The sequence below is a fragment of the Rhipicephalus microplus genome, chromosome 1 (genome assembly GCF_043290135.1).
Source record: "Rhipicephalus microplus isolate Deutch F79 chromosome 1, USDA_Rmic, whole genome shotgun sequence".
In the NCBI taxonomy this organism is placed as follows: Eukaryota; Metazoa; Arthropoda; class Arachnida; order Ixodida; family Ixodidae; genus Rhipicephalus; species Rhipicephalus microplus.
The window spans coordinates 105,595,827-105,616,577 of record NC_134700.1 but is presented as its reverse complement, the minus strand read 5'-3'; positions in this window follow the sequence as shown (position 1 = coordinate 105,616,577).

The following is a 20,751-nucleotide window of genomic DNA, read 5'->3' as shown; positions in this document are numbered from 1 at the left end:
ATAGCGTTCAAGGTATCACTCGAGGCAGGTCAGAACCATTCTTTCCATTACTTTCCCCACGCAACTGGAGAGCGCAACGGGTCGATATGATGCCAGATCAAGCGGCGACTTTTCAGATTTGAGAATTGGTACCAAGCGGCTGGATTTCCACCTTTCTAGAACGACGCCATCGTTCCATGACTGGTTGTAGCATTTTAGTAGCTGGTCTCGGCCGCGTCTTTCAAGATGGCATAAAGCAGCGTATGTTATACCGTCTGGCCCAGGTGACGATCAACGTCTGCTGGTGGCTAGAGCTGCATCGAGTTCCTCGAGTGAGAAAAGCATAATCAGTTCAGAAACTCGTGCTACGGGAACATCCCCGAGAACATCGTCACTCATGGTAACCACACTGCCCGCAATCCTCACGCAGAAATCTTTAGCAACGTCAACCTGCAGGCGGCCTTGATGGAGAGCCAATGTGCTGAATGAACGTTGTTGTGGAGTCTAGCCAAGGCCACGCACCGTCCTCCATATATGGGACATAGGCTTGCGAGAATCGAGTGATTCAGAAAATTTCTTCCACCGTTGGTCCTCCAGCTTCCAGCTTGTCCATTCGACGTTGGATTTTCTTTTGTAGACGTCGAGCGTCTCAGAGGTCATGAATCGAATTAGTGCGCCTGTACCTCCTCTCCGCCCGCCTACGAATCGTTCGTAGTCGTTCAAGTTCTATATCGAATTCTGTACGCTTTGATGTGGATTTAAAGGCGCACGTAACCTCTTTCATCATATTTTTCATTACCTCCTCGATGCCGCACGCGATATGATCGCATGCCTCTTCCACCTTTCCCTTGTACATTGTTCAATTAACTCTTCTGTTAGTTGATGAGGAGGAAGTTGCAAAACCTGTGACCTTCAGATACGTTGGAACGTGATCACTGCCGTGAGTCTCAATATCAGTGAACCATCGCACTTGTTGGGTGAATTGCCGTGACACCAATGCAAGATCCAAGCAATTGCTATATCTCGAACCATGCAAATACGTTGGACTGCCGTCAATCATAACGTTAAGTTTGTGGAATGAGGCGAATTCAGCAAGTTTCAGGCCTCTGGAATCAATCTTTGTGCTTCCCCAAAGCAAGTGATGAGCATTAAAATCACCAATGACAATCCAAGGTCCAGGTGCAGCGGTCAAGATGTCATGTAGTCTTTCACCATCGAACTGACCAGATGGTAAGATGTATGCACCGATAAGTGTGAAGGCTACCTTCTTCTTTGCAACGTGGAGGCATACGTATTGATTTCTGTTATAGGGTTGCATCAAATGTGGAATGTAGGTTAAATCTGTGCGGATATATATAATTACTTTGCTGGGCTCACCACAAGTCGATGAAGTGAAGGCTTTGTAGCCAGAAAGCTTTCTCGCTTTTGACAAATTTGGTTCACGTATTACTAATATAGGAAATTTGTTGCGGAAAACGTAATGTCGAAAACATGAGATCCGTGATTTAAGTCCTCTGGCATTCCACTGTAGAACTGTCGCACTACGGACTTCGTCTCAGAATGAAGGCAGTGAAAGGGCCATTTTGTCTATGTGAAGTTGGCAAGCACTGGACTCAGGGCATCTAATACTTGCACTGCGCGTCGTGCTGTAGGCGTGTTCGTGTTGCCTATAAGCGTGCGAATGGCATTGATGAGAGACTTAATCATCGTCAAAATTTCTCGATCGCGCTCTGTCACCTCATCTTGGCGAGATGCAGAAAGTGGTGCTACTGGTGCACGTTCCAGGTTTTCTGCAGAGATTATCCTTGGAAGTGATGGCAATGCTTCTTCCAGAGCTTCCTTTTCAGGGGAAGCATTCTCAGTGAACGTGTTCCTTCTGTCTAGCGGTGGTGGTGAAGCCGATTCAACGAAAGGAGGCTTTACAGAAGACTTGATACTGTGGGCAGGCTTTCTAGATGAGCGTCGGCGACGAGAACGATGTCGCCTGACGACAGCAACCCCTTCTCGGCGAGTCGAACGGTCCCGCACCATTTTCTTCAAAACCGAAATATCCTGCTTTATTTTCGGACACTCTTTTGATGTGTCGTCGTGGGGCCCTTGGCAATTCGGGCATTTATAGGAATTAGCCTCACAGTTGTCGGAAGAGTGTGGTGCACCACAACGAAAACATTTTGTAGGATTTCCACAGGCGGCGCTCACATGACCGAATTTCTGACATTTTCGGCACTGAAGCGGCTTAGGGACAAACGGCCGCACAGCATGTCGGAAATGACTCACCTTAACATGTGTCGGCAAGCAATCACTCTTAAAGTGTATCATCACACATCTCGACTTTCCTAGACGACACACCTGTAGTATATGGGGCCCCTCATTAGCATGCTTAATAAGAATCGGCAGATCTTCGCTGGAGATGGTCACATCGATGTCATATTTAACGCCTGTAGTTGCCTGATTTTCTAGCGGAATGATAGTGTTAACATTCATGTCGCCAAGAACGTTAACTTTGCTCAGTTAACCTAACACTGAAACTTGAGCGACGTCCACTGCTACAACATTTTTCTGGGGATTTACTCTGATATCCTTAATACTGTTCGGCACCAGTGCCTCGAGCTCTGAAGATACAGCTTGCCTGTTCAGTAGTCTCATGTTGATGTATGGTTGCGTAGGCAAGAATAGGACGGTGTACCTCGGCGGGCTTTGTGGTTCCCTCCCAGCAGATGCGTCCATGGATGCCCTGAGCATCCTTCGCTTTGCTTTCTGGCTCATGACGGTCTCGTAATCGTCGTCGTAGCTGTCGACGCTCTCGGCAGTGTCAATGAGGGAAGCCTCGCTGTCACTGGAAAGGCAGTTTCGCTTCCTTGAGGCTGCCGGCGCTGGCGCCGGCAACTCGGGTGGGCGTGCAGATGAGTCCACTTCCATCGCCGCCGAAAAGGGAACTACGTTCCCCGTATAACGGCGAAAATAAGTGAAAAGTCTGAAGATGAACGGCAAACACAGCTACAGCAACTCTATCTTCACAATAGGTCTATCTTCAGCTAGCTCTATCTCCACTGTAGCTCTATCTTCTAAGCTAGCTCTATCTTCACTATAGTGGCACGCATCGTGAGAATGCCCGCCCGGAAAGATTTTGTGCAAGACTGCCGGGCATGGGTATGTGCCAGTATAAAGCTGATTGAATGTGACTACTTCTGCTTTATTGGGCGCTTTGTTCGTCAATAACCTCTGGCACAAACCCGCATACCTGTGGCGCGTAAGCGAAGGAGGGTATGTCTCACTGTCTGGCTGGAAGTGCTTGACGATATACGCGACGGGATTGTGACATTAATCGTGCTTTGACCAGCGCTCATATAAGTTAAACCATCATGCCCTCCCATGCTAACTTTGGTTCACGCCAAGCTAAGGGGGTGACTGTGAGAGCACCTTCCGCGCGACATTCCAGAAGGTTCTCGTCATTTCGTCGGCGCGATACGCAGCGAAGGCTGGGAAGAGGGCGAGATGGTTGGAATGCCCTCCGCGGCCGATGACTCAACTCGGTATGACCACGCCCCTTTCGTTCTAGAACTTTCGCGGGCTATCTCGGCAGCCGATGTGGGGTGAGGAGGTTCGTCGGCGAAGCCACGCTTCCAAGGGGAGAGCGCGCACCCGGGGAGCCTTGATTGTTTGTTTTCTTTTTTTTCTTTTGACCTCCCGGCGTCTCTTCCGCGCGTTACCGCAAGAATTTGGTGGCGCACCCATTTTTGCGCTCGTTCTGTGACAGCCTTAGACAACACTATCAAGAGCTTGTGAAACGGAGTATTGTGCCCATTACTCCCCGGGAATGCTGGTTTGGCTCTAGCTCCTGTCCACCACTTTCGATCTTTCCACCAAACTCATGTGAAGGCACCGAGGCCCTTACCCCATAAACTCCCACAAAATACGGCGTCGAGCTGGTTGACGAATCGCCCAATCATCGAAGCCGAGGCCGTGATACAAGTGACATTGCACGGTTTCAACCCTGCAATGACCAACCTGTATCCTCTTTTCTCTAGGTCGCCATTATGAATCCTTTTTATGCGAGAAGAGATTGTACTGGTGCATGTCTGCGCCAGCTTTGCGTCAGAGAGAGGAAACATGATAACACTCGTGTATTGCGTACTCGGCCTGTTTTTGTGCTTGTACTGCAGCTGCCTTTCCTTTGTTAAACTCTTGCCAAGCAGCAGGCCAAATCTGTTAAGGAAAATCCACCTGTTCCTCTCTCTCTCTGAATATATATATATATATATATATATATATATATATATATATATGATTGCCCCGTCGCGGTAGTCTAGCCCTCTCCAAATATGACAGGTAGATTGCCACTATCGCTCAAGAGGAAGGTATATAACATCTGCATCATGCCGGTACTTAGCTACGGAGCAGAAAACTGGAGTCTTACAAAGAGGGTTTGCCTAAATTGAGGACGATGCAGCGAGCAATGGAAAGAAAAATGGTAGGTGTAACCTTAAGAGACACAGAAAAGTGCAGATAGGATAAGAGAACAAACGGGGGTTAAGGATATCATAGTTGAAACTAAGAAGAGGAAATGGCCATGGGCCGGGCATGTGGCGCGTAGACAAGATAACCACTAGTCATTAAGGGTAACTAACTGGATTCCCAGAGAAGGCAAGCGGGTTAGGGAAAACAGAAGGTTAGGTGGGCAGTTGAGATTAAGATGTTTGCGGGTATAAATTGGCAGCAGCAAGCACAGGACCGGGTTAACTGGCGGAACATGGAAGAGACTGTAGCGGCGAGAGAAGAGAGACGTGAGATCATCATCGCCATCATTTTTTGATCACTGCGCCGCGTCTCTCGCGCAGCTGATGCTAGCTCGAGCTGCGCGAGGTTCAGAACGAGCTGACACGCCTGGCGTGGCGGACGCTGGTAACCGACGTGGCTCCGCTTCAGGCCGGGAATAAAGTGGCGAGATCGGAACGGCCCCATCGGCCGCCTTCGACGTCATCTCACGTCTCTCTTCTCTCGCCACAACATTGGTGACCCGGAGAACACGCCCTTCGCCGAACGGCCCGCTGCCATGTTCCTGCAACTCTGCCCGCCAGTGCCGCCGTTCCAATCGACCTACCCCAAGGTATGGTTTATGCAGCTCGACGCCGTTCTTGCGGTGAATGGCATCACGGACCAGCTGCTGATGCACGCCATTCTTCTCGACGCCCTTCCGGTAGAGTTGCGCCATCTCGCTGCCACTTCAAGCACCAGCCCGCAGCCTTACGATTCCCTCTGCACTGCGGTGCTCGCCCGCAGCGGCAACACATACCGCCCGCTTCCGTTTACCCCCACCAGGCAGGTTTCCCCGGCGTCGCAGAGCAAGGTACGAACCGGTCCGCAGCCCTCCATTGACCGCTACCTCGGTACCCCGGCTTCGACTACTTCTACACCTGATCCGGTCGCAGAAACATCCACTCCTGCACCTGATCATGACCGCGAGGTAGAAGACTCCCCGACTGCGACTGACCTTCCCTCCAAGAGGTACATTCCCTGAGAGCCCCCGTGCGGAGCTTCATCACACGTACCTGCCACCTGCACGTTTTCCATGAAAGCGACGGCACGTGACACCATGGCCCCACCAGACTCCATGACAACCTCGGCTGGGCCAGCTGACCTTCCTGCAGACTCCCCGCCTGTCCCGGCGCCTGTGGAGGCCCGCGGCACCACTCGCACTGTGGACCCAGAGCCCGCTGTGACACTCCACGCCATCAGTTTACCCTGCACACCGGTGCCTGCTGCTCAGGGCCTCGTGGACTGCCGGCGCCTACTGACATCATCCTCGATGGGTCCTGTGGGGGTTCGGGCCCCTGGGCATGCACGGCTGGACGTGCGTGATGCTGTGGCGATGTCAGGGGGTCCCGAAGGCCGCACGCCTGGCTCACCGCGGGTGGAGCACACCGTGCGTGCCCCAACGGATGCGCAGTTGGGCCATCCGCCTGCCACTGCGTGCGCGTGCTCGAGCATTTCGGTGCCGTCGACAGCCCATGACGGCTGTGACGCCGCATGCCCGCCGCTCGGTCTCGCATCACCGGACGTCGGGTTTGGCTCGAACAGCGCGACGACTCATCGGCGTACGCCTATGCGTCGCGCGTCGTCAGAAGTCGGGGAAAGCGGTCTGTCAGTGCCTACTGGGCCTGCTCGTTGTCACTGTAAACCATGTCGCACTTCGTCGGTCCAGAGCGCACCGTTTCAGACTTATCTGCACCCTGCTCGGCCGACCAGGCGGCCACCGCGCCCGGTGATGTGCCACCGGAAGCGACGGCACCGGCACGGTGGGCGCACTGCTAGGGTTGACCGCACTCCCTGTCGTCGTCCCCACCAACTCCAACGTGGAGGTAACGCTGGACCCTCTGAACTGGCCGTGCTGCGCTCATGCTGCAGTTCATTTTTTGAGCATCTGTGTCCGAGTGCGCGCGACAATCGGCCGCGCCGGGGCGGCCCGTGTGTGTTCTCAGCCCTTGGACATTTTTCACCTTGTTGTTGGTGCTCGCTGTCGACAAGGGTGTCCCTTCATCACGACCCTCGCCCGCTCCTTCCAACAGCGTGCCTGCCTGGCCACCCTCGTCCGCTGCGCTATTCCCAGTGTCGCCCGCCAGAGACCCACTGGTTCCCGATGGTCACTACACGTTGACAAACTGCAACTTCCCAAACGGACACCTTTCGGATTGTCGTTCATGAATATAGTCTCTTTCTCTTTCTTTTTTCATATGCCTTCGAATCGCGCAAAGCGCTAGGGGGGGAGCCCTGTAGTGCCATCATCATCGCCATCATTTCTTGATCATTGCGCCGCGCCTCTCGCGCAGCTGATGCTAGCTCGAGCTGCGCGAGGTTCAGAACGAGCTGACACGCCTGGCGTGGCGGACGCTGGTAACCGACGTGGCTCCGCTTCAGGCCGGGAATAAAGTGGCAAGAGCAGAACGGCACCATCGGCCGCCTTCGACGTCATCTCACGTCTCTCTTCTCTCGCCTCAACAAGGCCTTTGTCCTGCAGTGGGCGTAGTCAGGCTGATGATGATGATGATGATGATGGAGGTGGTCTAGCGGCTAAGGTACTTGGCTGCATTTCCGAAGGAGGCGAAAATCTCCTTGGCCCATGTGCTCAAATTTGGGTGCACGTTAGAGAACCCCAGGTGGTCGAAATTTTCGGAGCCCTCCACTATGGCGTCTCTCATAATGATATGGTGGTTTTGGGACGTTAAACCCCACGAATCAATCATATATATATATATATATATATATATATATATATATATAGATATAGATATAGTGCAAATGAAACGCTCCAGGCTTTCAAGTCTTAGGGGAGGGGTACATGCCAAATAGATCTTACGGACAACACACGTGCCCACCACACATCTATATCTGTGTGTGTCTGGGTATGGGTGCGTGCTTTATTATAGGCACTCGGGGCAGATTATTGACACTGCCGTCACCCTGATGTCTCGGGTATATACATCTCACAAAAACTACCGAGGCATCCAAATGTGAATTGAAATTTCTGATTTCCCACTGTTAAACTTGCTGCATTAGACAATTCTATCATACACCATGCTTACGCCGGCGCAGCAATGGTGAGCTCATTATATTAGGTATTTATGGCGGGTCCTAGAGTTTTATACAATAACCTAGAGAGGAAACGGGCACTGTGGGGATTCTGCCAATGACACGAATCATCGGAAGTACAGGCTTCGGAGTGGAAAGCGTTGGCCAGCGAACTGAGGGTCGTGGAGTGCGGCGCAAAGCACTCAAGCAGTGTCCTTGTTTTTCAAAGAGGCTCAGGACCACTAGGTCCAATGTTCGACTGTAACTGTTGGATGCAGCTTTCCAAGTAGTATTTGACAGTTTCAGCAAAGGTGACGAGCCCTCACAACTTTAAATAGAAGTAGCACCCAATGTCAGTGCACATAGGCATATAGCGTTGCGTTTTTTGTAAGTACGCCTTTCCTGAAAACCAGCTGCAAAGCGATGGTGAAGCTGAGTAGGCGCATCATCACGGTCTACCAAATCAACACCACAAGAAATGAGAGATTCATTGAAAACAGGCAACGTAGACAGGCGAACTTGGCATCACAGCACGCGATGCGTAATGTGTTTCTCACTGAATACAGTACTGTTAATTCCTTTAAAGGTAATGCGTACTTACAAGGAAGAAACAAGCATCTCCATTTTCAAGCGTGGTCAAAAACAATTGGTCCCGTATCTGCATGCTACACCACTAATGTCGTCAAAAGACGATAATATTGTGTCTGTAGAGAGTGAAAAGACTGTTTATTTAATGTTCTTCGCAAGAAAACTGGTGACTTATATTCTGGAGGCACTGCGTTCGAGTGCCTCGAGCGTGCAGCGGAGGCGAACGAGCGCATCAAGTCACGTCACACGGGAGACATGAGCGCAATGTGGCAGTTATCCAAGAAAACGAAACACACACCGTGTGCGCACGTCTATGAGGTGATAAGGTGTAGAACGCAAAGCGTCGGGTAGGTGCCACCACCGTGTCGTATTAGGAGAGCTCTAGAAACACTTGCCGTTTCGTGCAAGCGTTGCATGGCTAACGCAGGGTTAGAAAAGCTACGATCCTTAAAATTATTTATGTATGCCTGTTCTAGTAAAAACTACACATACATAATATTGAAGTGTTGTCGTGGTGCCTCAGATATTCGCAATAATTGCTTTTTATTTGACAATTGCACAAGTGTGAACGCGGAACATTGAGATATTGATTATCGGTGGGCGTTGTGGTTGGGGTCGGCTGTTTGGAGTATAGTTTGGTCACTTTGGTGCCGTTTAGAATATCGCTAAGGGTGGGAAAACTGACAAAGGTACAGACAGACAGACAGACCAAAGGTTTTGCGTTTAAGGTCCATAAGAAAGACTACCATCTTTCAAAATTATCAGTGTGCTCGGCTATGCCAGGGTATACGTGGCGTGAGTGAAGTTACAGCTGAATATTCTTAACTTCCTTGGTTCTCTAAGATTACCTTATCATGCGTACTTCTGGGTGGATGGAAAGACTGGTAGACAGGCAGACAAATTGGCGTATGGACTTACGATTGAGCTCACGCGAGCCACATGCCAGCCCACTAGCGACGCACTACTGCAGAAATGCTCCGCTGTCTCCGTCACGCCAGCTGTGACTGCTTTTTGCGCAAACGCAGCACTGCTCAGCATAAGCGACTCAAAACTACTAAACCTTGGCCAATGTCAAACGAACAAGAAAATAGTTTATTCTAGGGTAATGCTCAATCTGGACCACAATTGCAGAGCAGTGCAGACCCTGTAAGTTAAAGATGTTTGCATTTTACTTTCATCTCACAGTGACGCACTTCTTGCAGTGACGTATAAAAGAAACCATTTTTGTAATAAGTGAACCTGATATCACCTGTTTTAACTACTGGCAAACAAGCGTCGTGAATCTCACGAGCGTAATCCGATCGAAGCAGATCCCGAGCCTGTACTTCTCAATGTTTCCCGGAAGGCACACGCACTGAATTCTTTTCTCGATAATATAGATTTGAAGTCAACGTCGATGATGTTACAAATGTTTCATAGGAGCTTTACTATGTTTCACATCACGCAACGCTGCTACATTTCCTTTCCGTTTCAAAAGTGGCCTTAGGACCCCCAGAAAGAACTGTTTTCTTTTAATAACCACTGGAGAAGTGGAAAGAGAAAAATGCCCCGGGCATCTTTCCACAAAAAAACTTGAGTAAATGCGTCGCAGTGGGGCGGGAATACCGCGTAATTGTTGTGCAATTGTATATTGTTTTGGAACAATCAATAGTTATTCTTCTTTATTCTTCTCATTTATTTATTGAAAAAGAAGCGTTGCCTTCAACGAGTGGTACGTCATTGATGCTGGGTTATGCACCCCTATCGGTGGAAGGTGCGGTTGCTTTCATCGTGTATACTCAAGTCAAGCCAAGCATCAAGTCAAGCGCAAATTACAAACGCCCGTTTTACAACTTGTATACACACCACCCCCCTTTGAGAGGAGGAATACAGGAAAGAGGTCCGCACCCCCACTGCGCATGCTCGGTTTTCTGAAAGCCCGGTGGTGTCTTATCCTTTAATGGCTGCGGGAGCGACAGTTTTGCGGGTGTCTTCTTGGCATGGCACGAGACGCTAGCATGCGCAGTGGGCGTGTGGATGACGTCGCCGACGCCAAAGCGTGACATTGCGTGACTAAAAAATGTCCCATACTTAAGAAATTACCCTATCCCCAACTAAAGGAAACCATTAGACGCATGCGAAGCAGCGCGCGAGACGGCCTAAAAGTTTTGTTCATCATGGGCACCTTGCCTGAAGTTAACACGTCATTGCAAGTGGAGCATACCCTGAATTGTTTGATTGATTGATATGTGGGTTTCAACGCTTCAAAACCATCATATCATTATAAGAGACGCCGTCGTAGAGGGCTCCCGAAATTTAGAGTACCTGGGGTACTTTAACGTGCACCCAAATCAGGGCCCACGGGCCTACAACATTTCCGCCTCCATCGAAAATGCAGCCACCGCTGCCAGGATTCGATACCGTGACCTGCAGGTCAGCAGCCGAGTACCTCAGCCACTAGACCACCGCTGCGGGGCATACCATGAATTCCCTGTACTTTCAATTGCTCTTACTTCTCCTGAACTCTTCTTGAAGCTCGCGACAGAGGCTCTTCGGCAGGCCATGCGGGAACACGTGCGTTTATCGCACGTCAGCGAAATCTCGTATCCTGACTTCATCTAGTGATTGCTGACAGTGTGTAAGGTGGAGAGACCACACCGTCAGGCCGGAACGTGCAATTGGGTGAGCATTTTCTGGCAACACTTGGGCCAGCTGTTGCGCATGCGCAGCGTGGTCACCCCAACACCTTCTGTCACACCCACATGATTGAACCAATACTTCTTATTGAACTCGGCCTTAAGCTGCTTTGCATGTGAAAGACAGAACACTGAGCAGACTTTGCGTCAGACACCACAGCGCGGCAAGAGGCACAGATGCCTCACTCCACGGGCCACAGATCAATAGAAAAAAGAATTATATCAGGACATCAGGTTCTGGCAGCACCTGCTCTGCGTTGTCGACACTTGCAGCAATTCGCTAAAAGGCGTGACTATTGTGGCAGTTGTGAACTCAATCATGTTCTCTGTATACATGTGCGTTCTTTTCCAGCGTATGTTATGCTTCAGGGATGCGCTGCAAGGATCTGTCTGCTTGTTGTTCTTCGTGTGGCATTCTAATTTCTTGCTGTCACATTGATTGCTTGGGCCTTGTGGAAAAACTTATTTTTACTGATATATCGTCTGCAACATTTCATAGAATGTGCACCTGTATATTATGTGGGATTTTGAGCAGTTTGCTTAATGTTCTCATGTGCCCCGCCGTGGTTGTCTAGTGGGTAAGGTACTCGGCTGCTGTCCCACAGGTCGCGGGATCAAATCCCGGCTGCGGCGGCTGCATTTTTGATGGAGGTGAAAACGCTGTAGGCCCGTGTGCTCAGATTTGGGTGCACGTAAGAAACCCCAGGTGGTCAAAATTTCTGTAATCCTCTACTACGGCACCTCTCATAATCGTGTGGTAGTGTTAGGACGTTAAGCTCCATATACCAATGCTCTCATGTGGACACATAAGTTGTTTGTCTTTTTGCATTTTTGCAGGGCGTGCTCACAGCATTCAGGGACAGCTTTAACTGTGACCCGTATGTCCATTATGGAAGACATCCGGGCACAAGAATCAAAACACACAATGTCTGACTTAGACACTGAATCCTTTACATTGCTGAAAGAGTTGTCCTACAAGGAGAACCTAACATCTCTAAAACTTGTGAAGTTCTTCAGGTTAGCGACAAAAGAAGATCAATATTTAGATGTCGGTTGAGGACCAGGTAACTTTTTCGCAGAAAGCCTGCTGCCACGTCTACGCCCATTCGCGCGTGTCGTCTCAACGAATATATTAGAAGACATGATTCAATACGCTCAAGACCACCACAAGGAACCCAAAATAATGTTTGAGGTTTTAGACATCGAGAAAGGAGATGTTCAATTAATAATCGATAAGTACAGGCAATTTGACCACCTCCATTCTTTCCTGACTTTTGATTATATTTGGGACTTATCAAAAGCTTACCGTAACATAAGTCAGCTGCTCAATGATGGGGGAGAGTGCCTGGTTGTTTATTTCACAAGGACTGGTATCACAGATGTCTGGCACCAAATATACGAAAAAGAAGAATGACGATCGTATATGCCGGTAAGTAGCTTCAAAGTCCGTTTCGATTTATTCAGGCAAAGCATACTAGCACCACCTCTTCAAAGACTGGGCTTGCAACTATCACAACCTGATCTTCTTTCATTTGGAGCCTCTACACTGGGTTTCAGCCACAGGGATGTTTTATTCGCCGTTCAAGAATACATCACTGCGACTAAACGATTTTCTTGCTAAATTGCTGTCTCACTATTTTTCTTATTTTTTTGCAAACTTGATATCGGTATTTCAAATCAAAATAAGTTACAAAAAAAATTGTAGGAATGACGCAATGCTGAAAGTTTAGGGCAAATCCACCTTATAATCGGCCAATCCCCTTCTTTGGGTACGAGCCATTTGCACAGGAAAACAACAACAACACTAATAGCTTCAATGTTTCCGGCAAACCAGGTGCGTGTTCGCTAAAAGACGGCTTCTTCGCCGATGAACTTGCTTTTTTAGTTTGATTTACTTCTTTGTCCAATATATGGTCTCATGGTTGATGCAGAGTAATCAAGAAACGAGAAATAAACTACAAATAGAAAAGTAGTAGCAATGCCACTACAAATAAAGGCTAGCAATACTACTTTGCGGTCTTATGACATGTAGTAGTAAGACCAGTTTATTGACTATTAGTTTTAGAAATTAAAAAAAAAGATATAGGATAGTGTGAGTAAAATAATGACTTAGAGCCTTTGCACGCCGTTGTTGCGCGGACCTGCTAGTTAAAGGCGTCAAATACGGGAATAGAAGTAGACTGTTTTTAATATTGTTACTAATTCTAATTTAGCTTTCCGTCTTCGTGTTTGTAAGAAAGAGATGCGACTGCCTTGTAATAATTCTGTGGGTTAGTCAAGTTTGTTAAACATTAATCATACAGCTTGTCTGGGAATACGGTCATGATCGCCAATAATAGGCTTGGTGTAAGGGTCGGATATTATTTACTTGCGCTGTAGATTTTGGTCGCGCAAAAGTATTGTAGTAGAGTACTGTAACAGGTGCCGGAGCAGTGTTATGTTTTTCTTTGAGAAGACATAGTGTGCGGACGGCAAATAAAAAGATATTATCAATATCAAGTTTCCGAGAAAAGTTTGCCGAGCGGAGAGTCATGCTGACATATTTGTAGTTGTTGCTGTGAAGATCTTGATGTGTAAGTATGTGACAGCGGATATTTTTATTCAGCTAATGGAACGCACACAAAATTGGTCATTCCAAGAACTATTGGCCATTAACGCAACAGCACTAAAGAGCACCTTTCGCAGAAACTTTGGCCTGTTTGTCAGCTTCATGGATTGTGCGCCAAAAATCAGCATTGTTCAAGAGGCTACGCAAGGCTTTTGGAGGCGTTTTTTGTGGCATACAGGCGCTCTACTACATAGCTATGTGAATTCGTAAGACTGATTGGAAAGAAACGCTATGAACTTTGTGTAGGTAAAGGTTTCCTTTGTTTTGTGGTTGGATAAGAGTCACATGAGGCGTCAGAACTTATGTAATGACCTACAAGTGATTATTCAAAAGGTTTGCCTTCACCATTTTAAATAATCATCATAATCATAATACAAAGCGTCAATAAATCAGCAGCTGCGTAGATTCGCGTGTTTTCTGATGGAAGCGTAGTCGGACTTTCCGTTATTCGCAGAAGAAATATACCTTAAGGGCTACTTCACGATTTTACTTGGAGTAGGCTTTCGAGTATAGTTTCAAACGATCAATATAAAAAAAACTGAAGGGCTTGCTTTCGAGAAGGCAATCTTCGTGAATCCCAGTTTCACTACCACGTTTTACTCTTCAAGGCGAAGCTCAAGCCTGGCTGAGTACATTATGACCTCAGAGGAAGTCGAAGATACAATGTTGTTCTACGTTAAATGACTTTACCTTCACATGCTTCCTACATTGTCTTCAAGAATCATAAAAACTTATTGTAGTCGGGAAGCGAGAAATTGTGGTCGTATACCACGAATCCACAAAGCAATATAGGAATTTACAGTGAGCACTTGGTACGGTGATTCTAGTGCTTTCTTTCTTCCAACATGAGCAGGACCTGTCGTCGATGTTCGCCGAATGGTATTGCTTCAAAGAACCGGTATACGAGAAGATTATCGGTGACCTGGTAAAAAGCACCGTCAAGGCGGCTGGGCTAGAACTTGTCACGTGCTACACTTACTCAAGCCTGTGGGCTTTCTCAAGTGCAGACGCCTGCCTCGGTGAGCTTGCAGAGCTGTTGCACAAGCCTGAATAGCTCGCGCAAATCCCTAATCATGTCATTTTTTGCAATTTTATGCACTTTATCAAACCTACTATACACACTAATTTATAAATACACATAGTCGAACTTAAAAAGAAACTGCAGGAATAGTTCTATCATCACTATTTTGACCATAATAGCCCACCTTTAAAAACTGCGCATATATTTTAGCCTTCCCACAAGGCCACGTAATGCCGTCGAAATATTTCTACGGTTCAAATACAGAGAGATCAGTGTTAAGCGAAAGTCTTGCTGCACATGTTGCTACACCTAGATTGAACAGCCACTTGCTGATGCGCAGTGTTTACAGCCACTTCGAAAATATTTCATGTTTGAAGCCAAGAGGAAAAACCTCGGCAGATACAACGCTCTGAGTGAATTGATTCCATCCGAAGCAGACAGGAAGGAGTTGCATCACTGCATTTTTTTTGTTTGAGCCAAATGTTATGATAATATTTCACGAGTATTTGTGAGTGAAGCAGATTTGTGCAAATCGTGGGCTTGCAAGGCACATTTATTACACCTGTGTTTAAAGAGCAACTCATGGTTTTACAGCTAATACTAGCATTCACACTAGAGCGCAGGCATCCACTTTATCTAAACAATTTGCACCTTACTCTGCGATTATGTGAAGTTCAAGTGTAACTTTTCTTAGCGTAATCTTGCCAACTCAGGCTACTTTTGAATATGCTTGCTGAATAAAAGTATACGTACGTAATGTTTATAAGACTGCTATAAAAGTGGTGCGAATACTGTAACTATACCAACAATTTAGATTACCACGACGCGAGGCCGCTATCGTAGGCGTTAATATGTAATCTTCATAGTTTTGTCATGAAATTTGATATCCAGACATGCATCCGCGCTGACGTTGCAGTGATGTTGTGCCTACACGGTGTCTCTTTAAAAAGCAGTTTCAAGTCTGGTGTTGCTCTGTGGTTGAATACCTGGCCGCCAGAATAACTGCTTAAGTTTAATTACTGCTGGAATTGCTATTTCTTAAAGTAATAAAACCTGTATCAAGTTGAGGAGCTTGCGGAGGCTTAGACCATGCAGTTCTCCGCATGCTCAAGAAGGTTTGACGTCACACAGTGCACAGCTGGCGCTTGACTCGCTTGAGCTGAAGCTCGCACGCTAGTCCGTCTGTCTGTCTTTATGTCCATCCATCTGTTCAGCAGTAAGCATGAGAAGCTAATCCTAGACAAAGAGAGAAGCTAAGAAAAATCAGCTAAACCTTGTCTAATGCTATAGGTATATCCTAGCAAATCTGAGCTAAGCCACTGTTAATTTTTTTAACGCGACGTGTTTCACGCCGGTGTCTACCACGGCTGCGCTGGCGTACTTTCGTATTGGGAGTGACAATAAACATATGTACTAACAGATTGCAAAGAAAAAAAATACAGAAGCCAGTCTCCCGTCACACGCCATCCAACCAGCAATCACTCAATTCTCAGCGCATGACACAAACCTATATGCCAGAGTGTACGTTGTGTGCAGTGTTTACAGCAGGCAATTCTCATACAACATACACGTTTGGTAGTCCTCTGAGCTTCGAAAATTGGGACACACACACACACACGCGCGCGCGCATGGGCGTGTGTGTGTGTGTGTGTGTGTGTGTGTGTGTGTGTGTACGCACGCAGGCACAGTAGATTGTACCAGTGCGCGCTATTATCGCTGAAGGGGCACGTTTTCGTAGTGACACCTGTAAACAAAATGTGGTTAAGGGGTCCTGAAACACTTTTTCAAGCAACCATGGAATGAATTCACTAAAACAGCTTATCGCCTCATGAATTCAGTGCCACCATAGCTTTGGGAATCTGTCCAGTGCGAGTACAGTTACAAAGGTTTGTCGAAAGCAGCAATTGGATTATTTCTTCTCTCGTTCGACGAAAGCGCTGGAAGCAAAGCATGGAGCAGTGGCAGGGGCGAAGAAACTGCCGCACCGCGTGACCTTGAGCACTTTTTTCATCTTCGAATGCGCAGCTTTTTCAGTATGAACGCGTGAACACGCGTGGCCAAGTAGTGGTCTCCCGCGGCGATCTCTGTACTGTGATTTTTTGGTCACAAACGCACACACAGTTTTTGGCTCACAACCCAACGGGGTCGACACCGGCGGTGGAATTCTGCGACATGAGCTCTTTAACGCTATCGCGTTAAAGCGTTAACACGTTTTTGTGATCACTGGTGAGATGCCGCGACAGGGCCCACGTTGATCGCTCTCTAAAGGTCGTCACCTCTAAGTAGCGCCATATCTACGTAGCCGGGTTGCTCCTGCACGCGTACTTATTAGACTCGTCATTTGAGAGAGGACGAAGGTCACTTAGCAAGCTGCCACGGCCGTGCTCTACAAAACGAACGTGCTGATGACACAAGACACAACAAGAACTTTGACAGTTGTTCGCGCTTCTCTTGTGTGTATTTGTGAATTCATTTCGTGTCTCTTCTTTTCTGTTTGAATAGCGTGATTTAGGTGTCGATCTGAGACTGTTGTTTGATCCCGTTCGTCATGTGTATGCTCAATTTGTACGCGCTTTCTGCTTGAGGTACACACTGCTAGTTTCGATCTGCTTGCTGCTCTTTACGTAAATTTGCAATTTGTTGCTGTTACCAGAACAATACACAATTACCGCTCAAATACCTCAGTAAGAACACGTTTCACTTTCGTGGTATACCGATGCCTAGATAAGTTGATGAGCCACGTAATTTTTAATAGTATATATCTTTTTGAGATACCGATGTCGCTTTTATGTGCAGAACACTTTAGGGGGCCCGGGTAGTCTCCCTGCCACCTCATGTGGAGTAGTCATGCTTACAGTAAAGTTCTGAATGCATACGTAACAAGGGGAGCTAAGATCAAACGTGTATGAAAAAATGAATACTGTATAAAGTAATAACATTAGCAGAAATGGCGAAAGGGTGATTAGAGAAATGGCGAAAAGGTGAAACGGTGATTAGAGAAATGGCGAAATGGCGAAAAGGTGGCAGAAAAGGTGAAAAGGTGAAATTGCGAAATGGTGAAAAGGTGACCGATTATCGCCGAAACTTTTCGGAGGCACGTGGCTGACTCCAGAAGAATTCTAGAGAGAGTGCCCCAGCCTCACACAGTGGGGAAATTCCCCATTCCACTGAGCCGCTTGTGCTTTTAAGCGGAGCTGAGTCGTTGCATATCTACATCCGATGGGGCAGACGAAGTTACAAAGCATGCAGCAGGCGACGCATACTTGTGGAACAAATTACTTTATATTGGTCCTGTTGGTTGCTCATTTTTATGAATAACATTACAATGAAAAGACCTGACACACTTACACACACACAACTGTTTGCGTGTTTTGTACCTGGGTGAGTGAGTGTGTGAATGCGCAGTGTGTTTCTCCTCTAATCGCGATTTTATACAAAAACGTGCATTTAAACTGTTGAAGCAAACATAAAGTTCATGAAAGTCAGACACATGTCACACCTAAGCTTGTGAGCTCGCCTAGCAGCTTGTGAGCTCGCCTAGCAAGGTTCCTAAGAGTGGTCCGGACCACTCTTAGGAACAATGTGGCTACTTAGAACCTGCTGCCGCGGCGGTATACTTTGGTGCCCTGGCTGGTTTTGAGTTAATTCACGCCCATTAAGGGCTGCCTGATGACTGCTGGTGCGTTTTTATTTCTTTCGGTGCTTTGAGCTTCGTGTGTTGTTTCCCTTGTACGCAGTGGATGGTGTTGACAACCACCATCGTCCAATAAGTTCGAAGTCTCAGTAATTGAAGAATTCTAGTGGGCGTCAATGGCATAAAATTATGCATGTAAAGATTTGTCGTTGGATGAAAACCAATGTGATACGTGAATGGTCGGTGCATTCGAACGCGGCATGGCATAGGATCAACCTTATTTCTTATGTTGTTGTGCTGCGCCCCATCTCATCCAATTAAAAGCGCGACTCGAGATTATTGCCTCATTGCTGGAAATTACCGCCAAAGATGTTAAAGGGAGCACACTCCTTGCACGCTATTGGAAATAAAAATGAGAGGAAGTTTTCAGTGCGTGGTTCATAAAGTTTGTGCTCTAGTGTACTTTCCTTGGCTCTAACAGTCCAATGGGTGCAATCTCTCAAATACAGCTGTCGATACACTTTGGGACGATCTGGAATAAAGCGTACTTTGTAAACCGAAGCGTATTAGGGGTGCGCGTGATTACGCATGGAACTACAAACAAATCATGCATTTTCACCTTCACTGTTCAGACACCGATATGAACCGTGATAATATGGCAAGCAATCGGAATGAAATGACCCTAGTAACTTTGTATGACACCGAAAATATGCAAACCCTCACGATTCTGGAGCAAACCTTGGCTGAATTCATCCCTGCGTCCACTACCAGCCATTTAACTTGGCGCATGAACATCATTCAAAGGTAGAGCGAGCCACTGACATGTATTTTGTGCGACGCAGCGACCACTTGAGCTGAGAATAATAGCGTAGCGAAGGCGAATCCCCTGTCACGTGCTCTGATCGAAGCAGACGACAAACGCGAGCCGACGATGGCTTGGCCGACAGGCACAGCTTGTGATTGGTTGTGAAGCAATACCCTCTACGTCAGCTCACTCCGTGACGTTGCCAAAACACTTCTTTCATCTGGCACGCCTGTCGCGTTTGTCATATCACCCCCCCCCCTCGCACATAGAGAAAATTTTGTCATGCCGTGAAAATAGCGCAAGTACTTTCTAAGAGCTCTTTTACGTGCTGCGCAGTTGTAGAAAACAACATGGCGTCGTAAACAGCATATCGGTCGGTGCGACTTTCAGCAAACGCTTCTCGCATGAGTTACTTCAGCGTTCGACCGGATGCGTTGTGATTACGGCAGCTCTTACGGTGCGTGTAAGCAGTACGGAAAGCTGCGTCAGTGCAATGGTGTACGGTGAAGCGTAGCGAAGCCTGTGCGTCTGTGTGTTTATCAAACGGGGATCGGCGTCGGTGTATCGACGGCAACTAGCACTCGAGAAGCCTGCAATGTGTGTTTGTGTGCCGGTAACAGTTCGTTTGCTTGACTTTCCAGTGTCTTTGTTGGGGGCTCTGCGACATTTCGGATTGACAGCGTTTTGGCACGTTACTTGAGTGACCCCAAGTACGTACGGATACGTATGAACTACGCGCTGTGTTCGGTTCTTGCTTCGCCATTGGTTAGCCCGTACACTTCTATTTTCTTGAGAGCAATCTAGTGTTCGGGAGTGAAAAGATGTACGTTGTGGACAGTGGTGCTGTGTTGACGTTCTAAGACTTGCGAACAAGCTGTACTCGTTTGACCGAAAATTGAGGCAGCGTTGATAACTGTTTTGCCCTGCGACGTTGTGGTGGTAGAGCTTGGCGCTTTTGTTTGTTAACTCGTCACTTCTCCTTTTTGTGATAACCATAGTCCTAGCGCTGTGATGTGATGAACCAAAGCTGCGAGATGGTACATTCTGTAGTGGATCGTGTAACTTTGGCAGCGCGTCTGGGCTGTCCTTCGGTAACAACTTGAGAGTTCTATGTGGCAGCGAGAGCCCGTGAACGTCAAGCTTCCCTCCGGCCCCCAGAAAGAGCAAAGATTTCAACGGTGCCTTGCTTTGGATGAAGTTGTAGGCCAATACAGCCTAACTACAGGTTTCTGAGTTCATCTGGCCATCGTTTTGCACGGCACTAGAGCCTTGACAACAGCCGGTCATGGCCAGTTCTTACACTTTATCAATGAACGTGCACGCCTGGCCAGCCCTTCCTTGCTGTCATCGGCAGCTTCCAGTCTGCAGATGCTCTTTGCCTGTTGGCCGTAGAGCACACTTGGTTCCTCATGATACCGACAACTACTAACTGCTGGCATCGGTGAGTTCACCTTGAAGAACTAAATTTCACCGGTACTATAATTCACGCAATACTATAACATGTGCAAGCTTTTGAGCCCAACAGATGTAATGTTTTCCTGTGGTAAGTTGAAGGATGAAAAATTTACCACTACTGCTATATACATACATATAATATGGAGCAAATACATCAGAAGATTTTGTGATTTGATACAAGTGAGCTCTTGTTTGATTGTAAGGTTGGGCCTGTCGATTTACTACGTTTGATAGTTGGAAAGTTAATGTGAATTTATTTTCCAGAAGCCAGGTTGCAGTTAAGAAATTTATGTTATTTTGGAAGATTAGTTCTATGGACGATTACCACTGTGGTAGCACTATACTTCACTAGGACATATGTATTGCGGTACGTAAATTTTACATGAAGCTTCAGTTTATTTCAAAGTGATTATAGCAGAC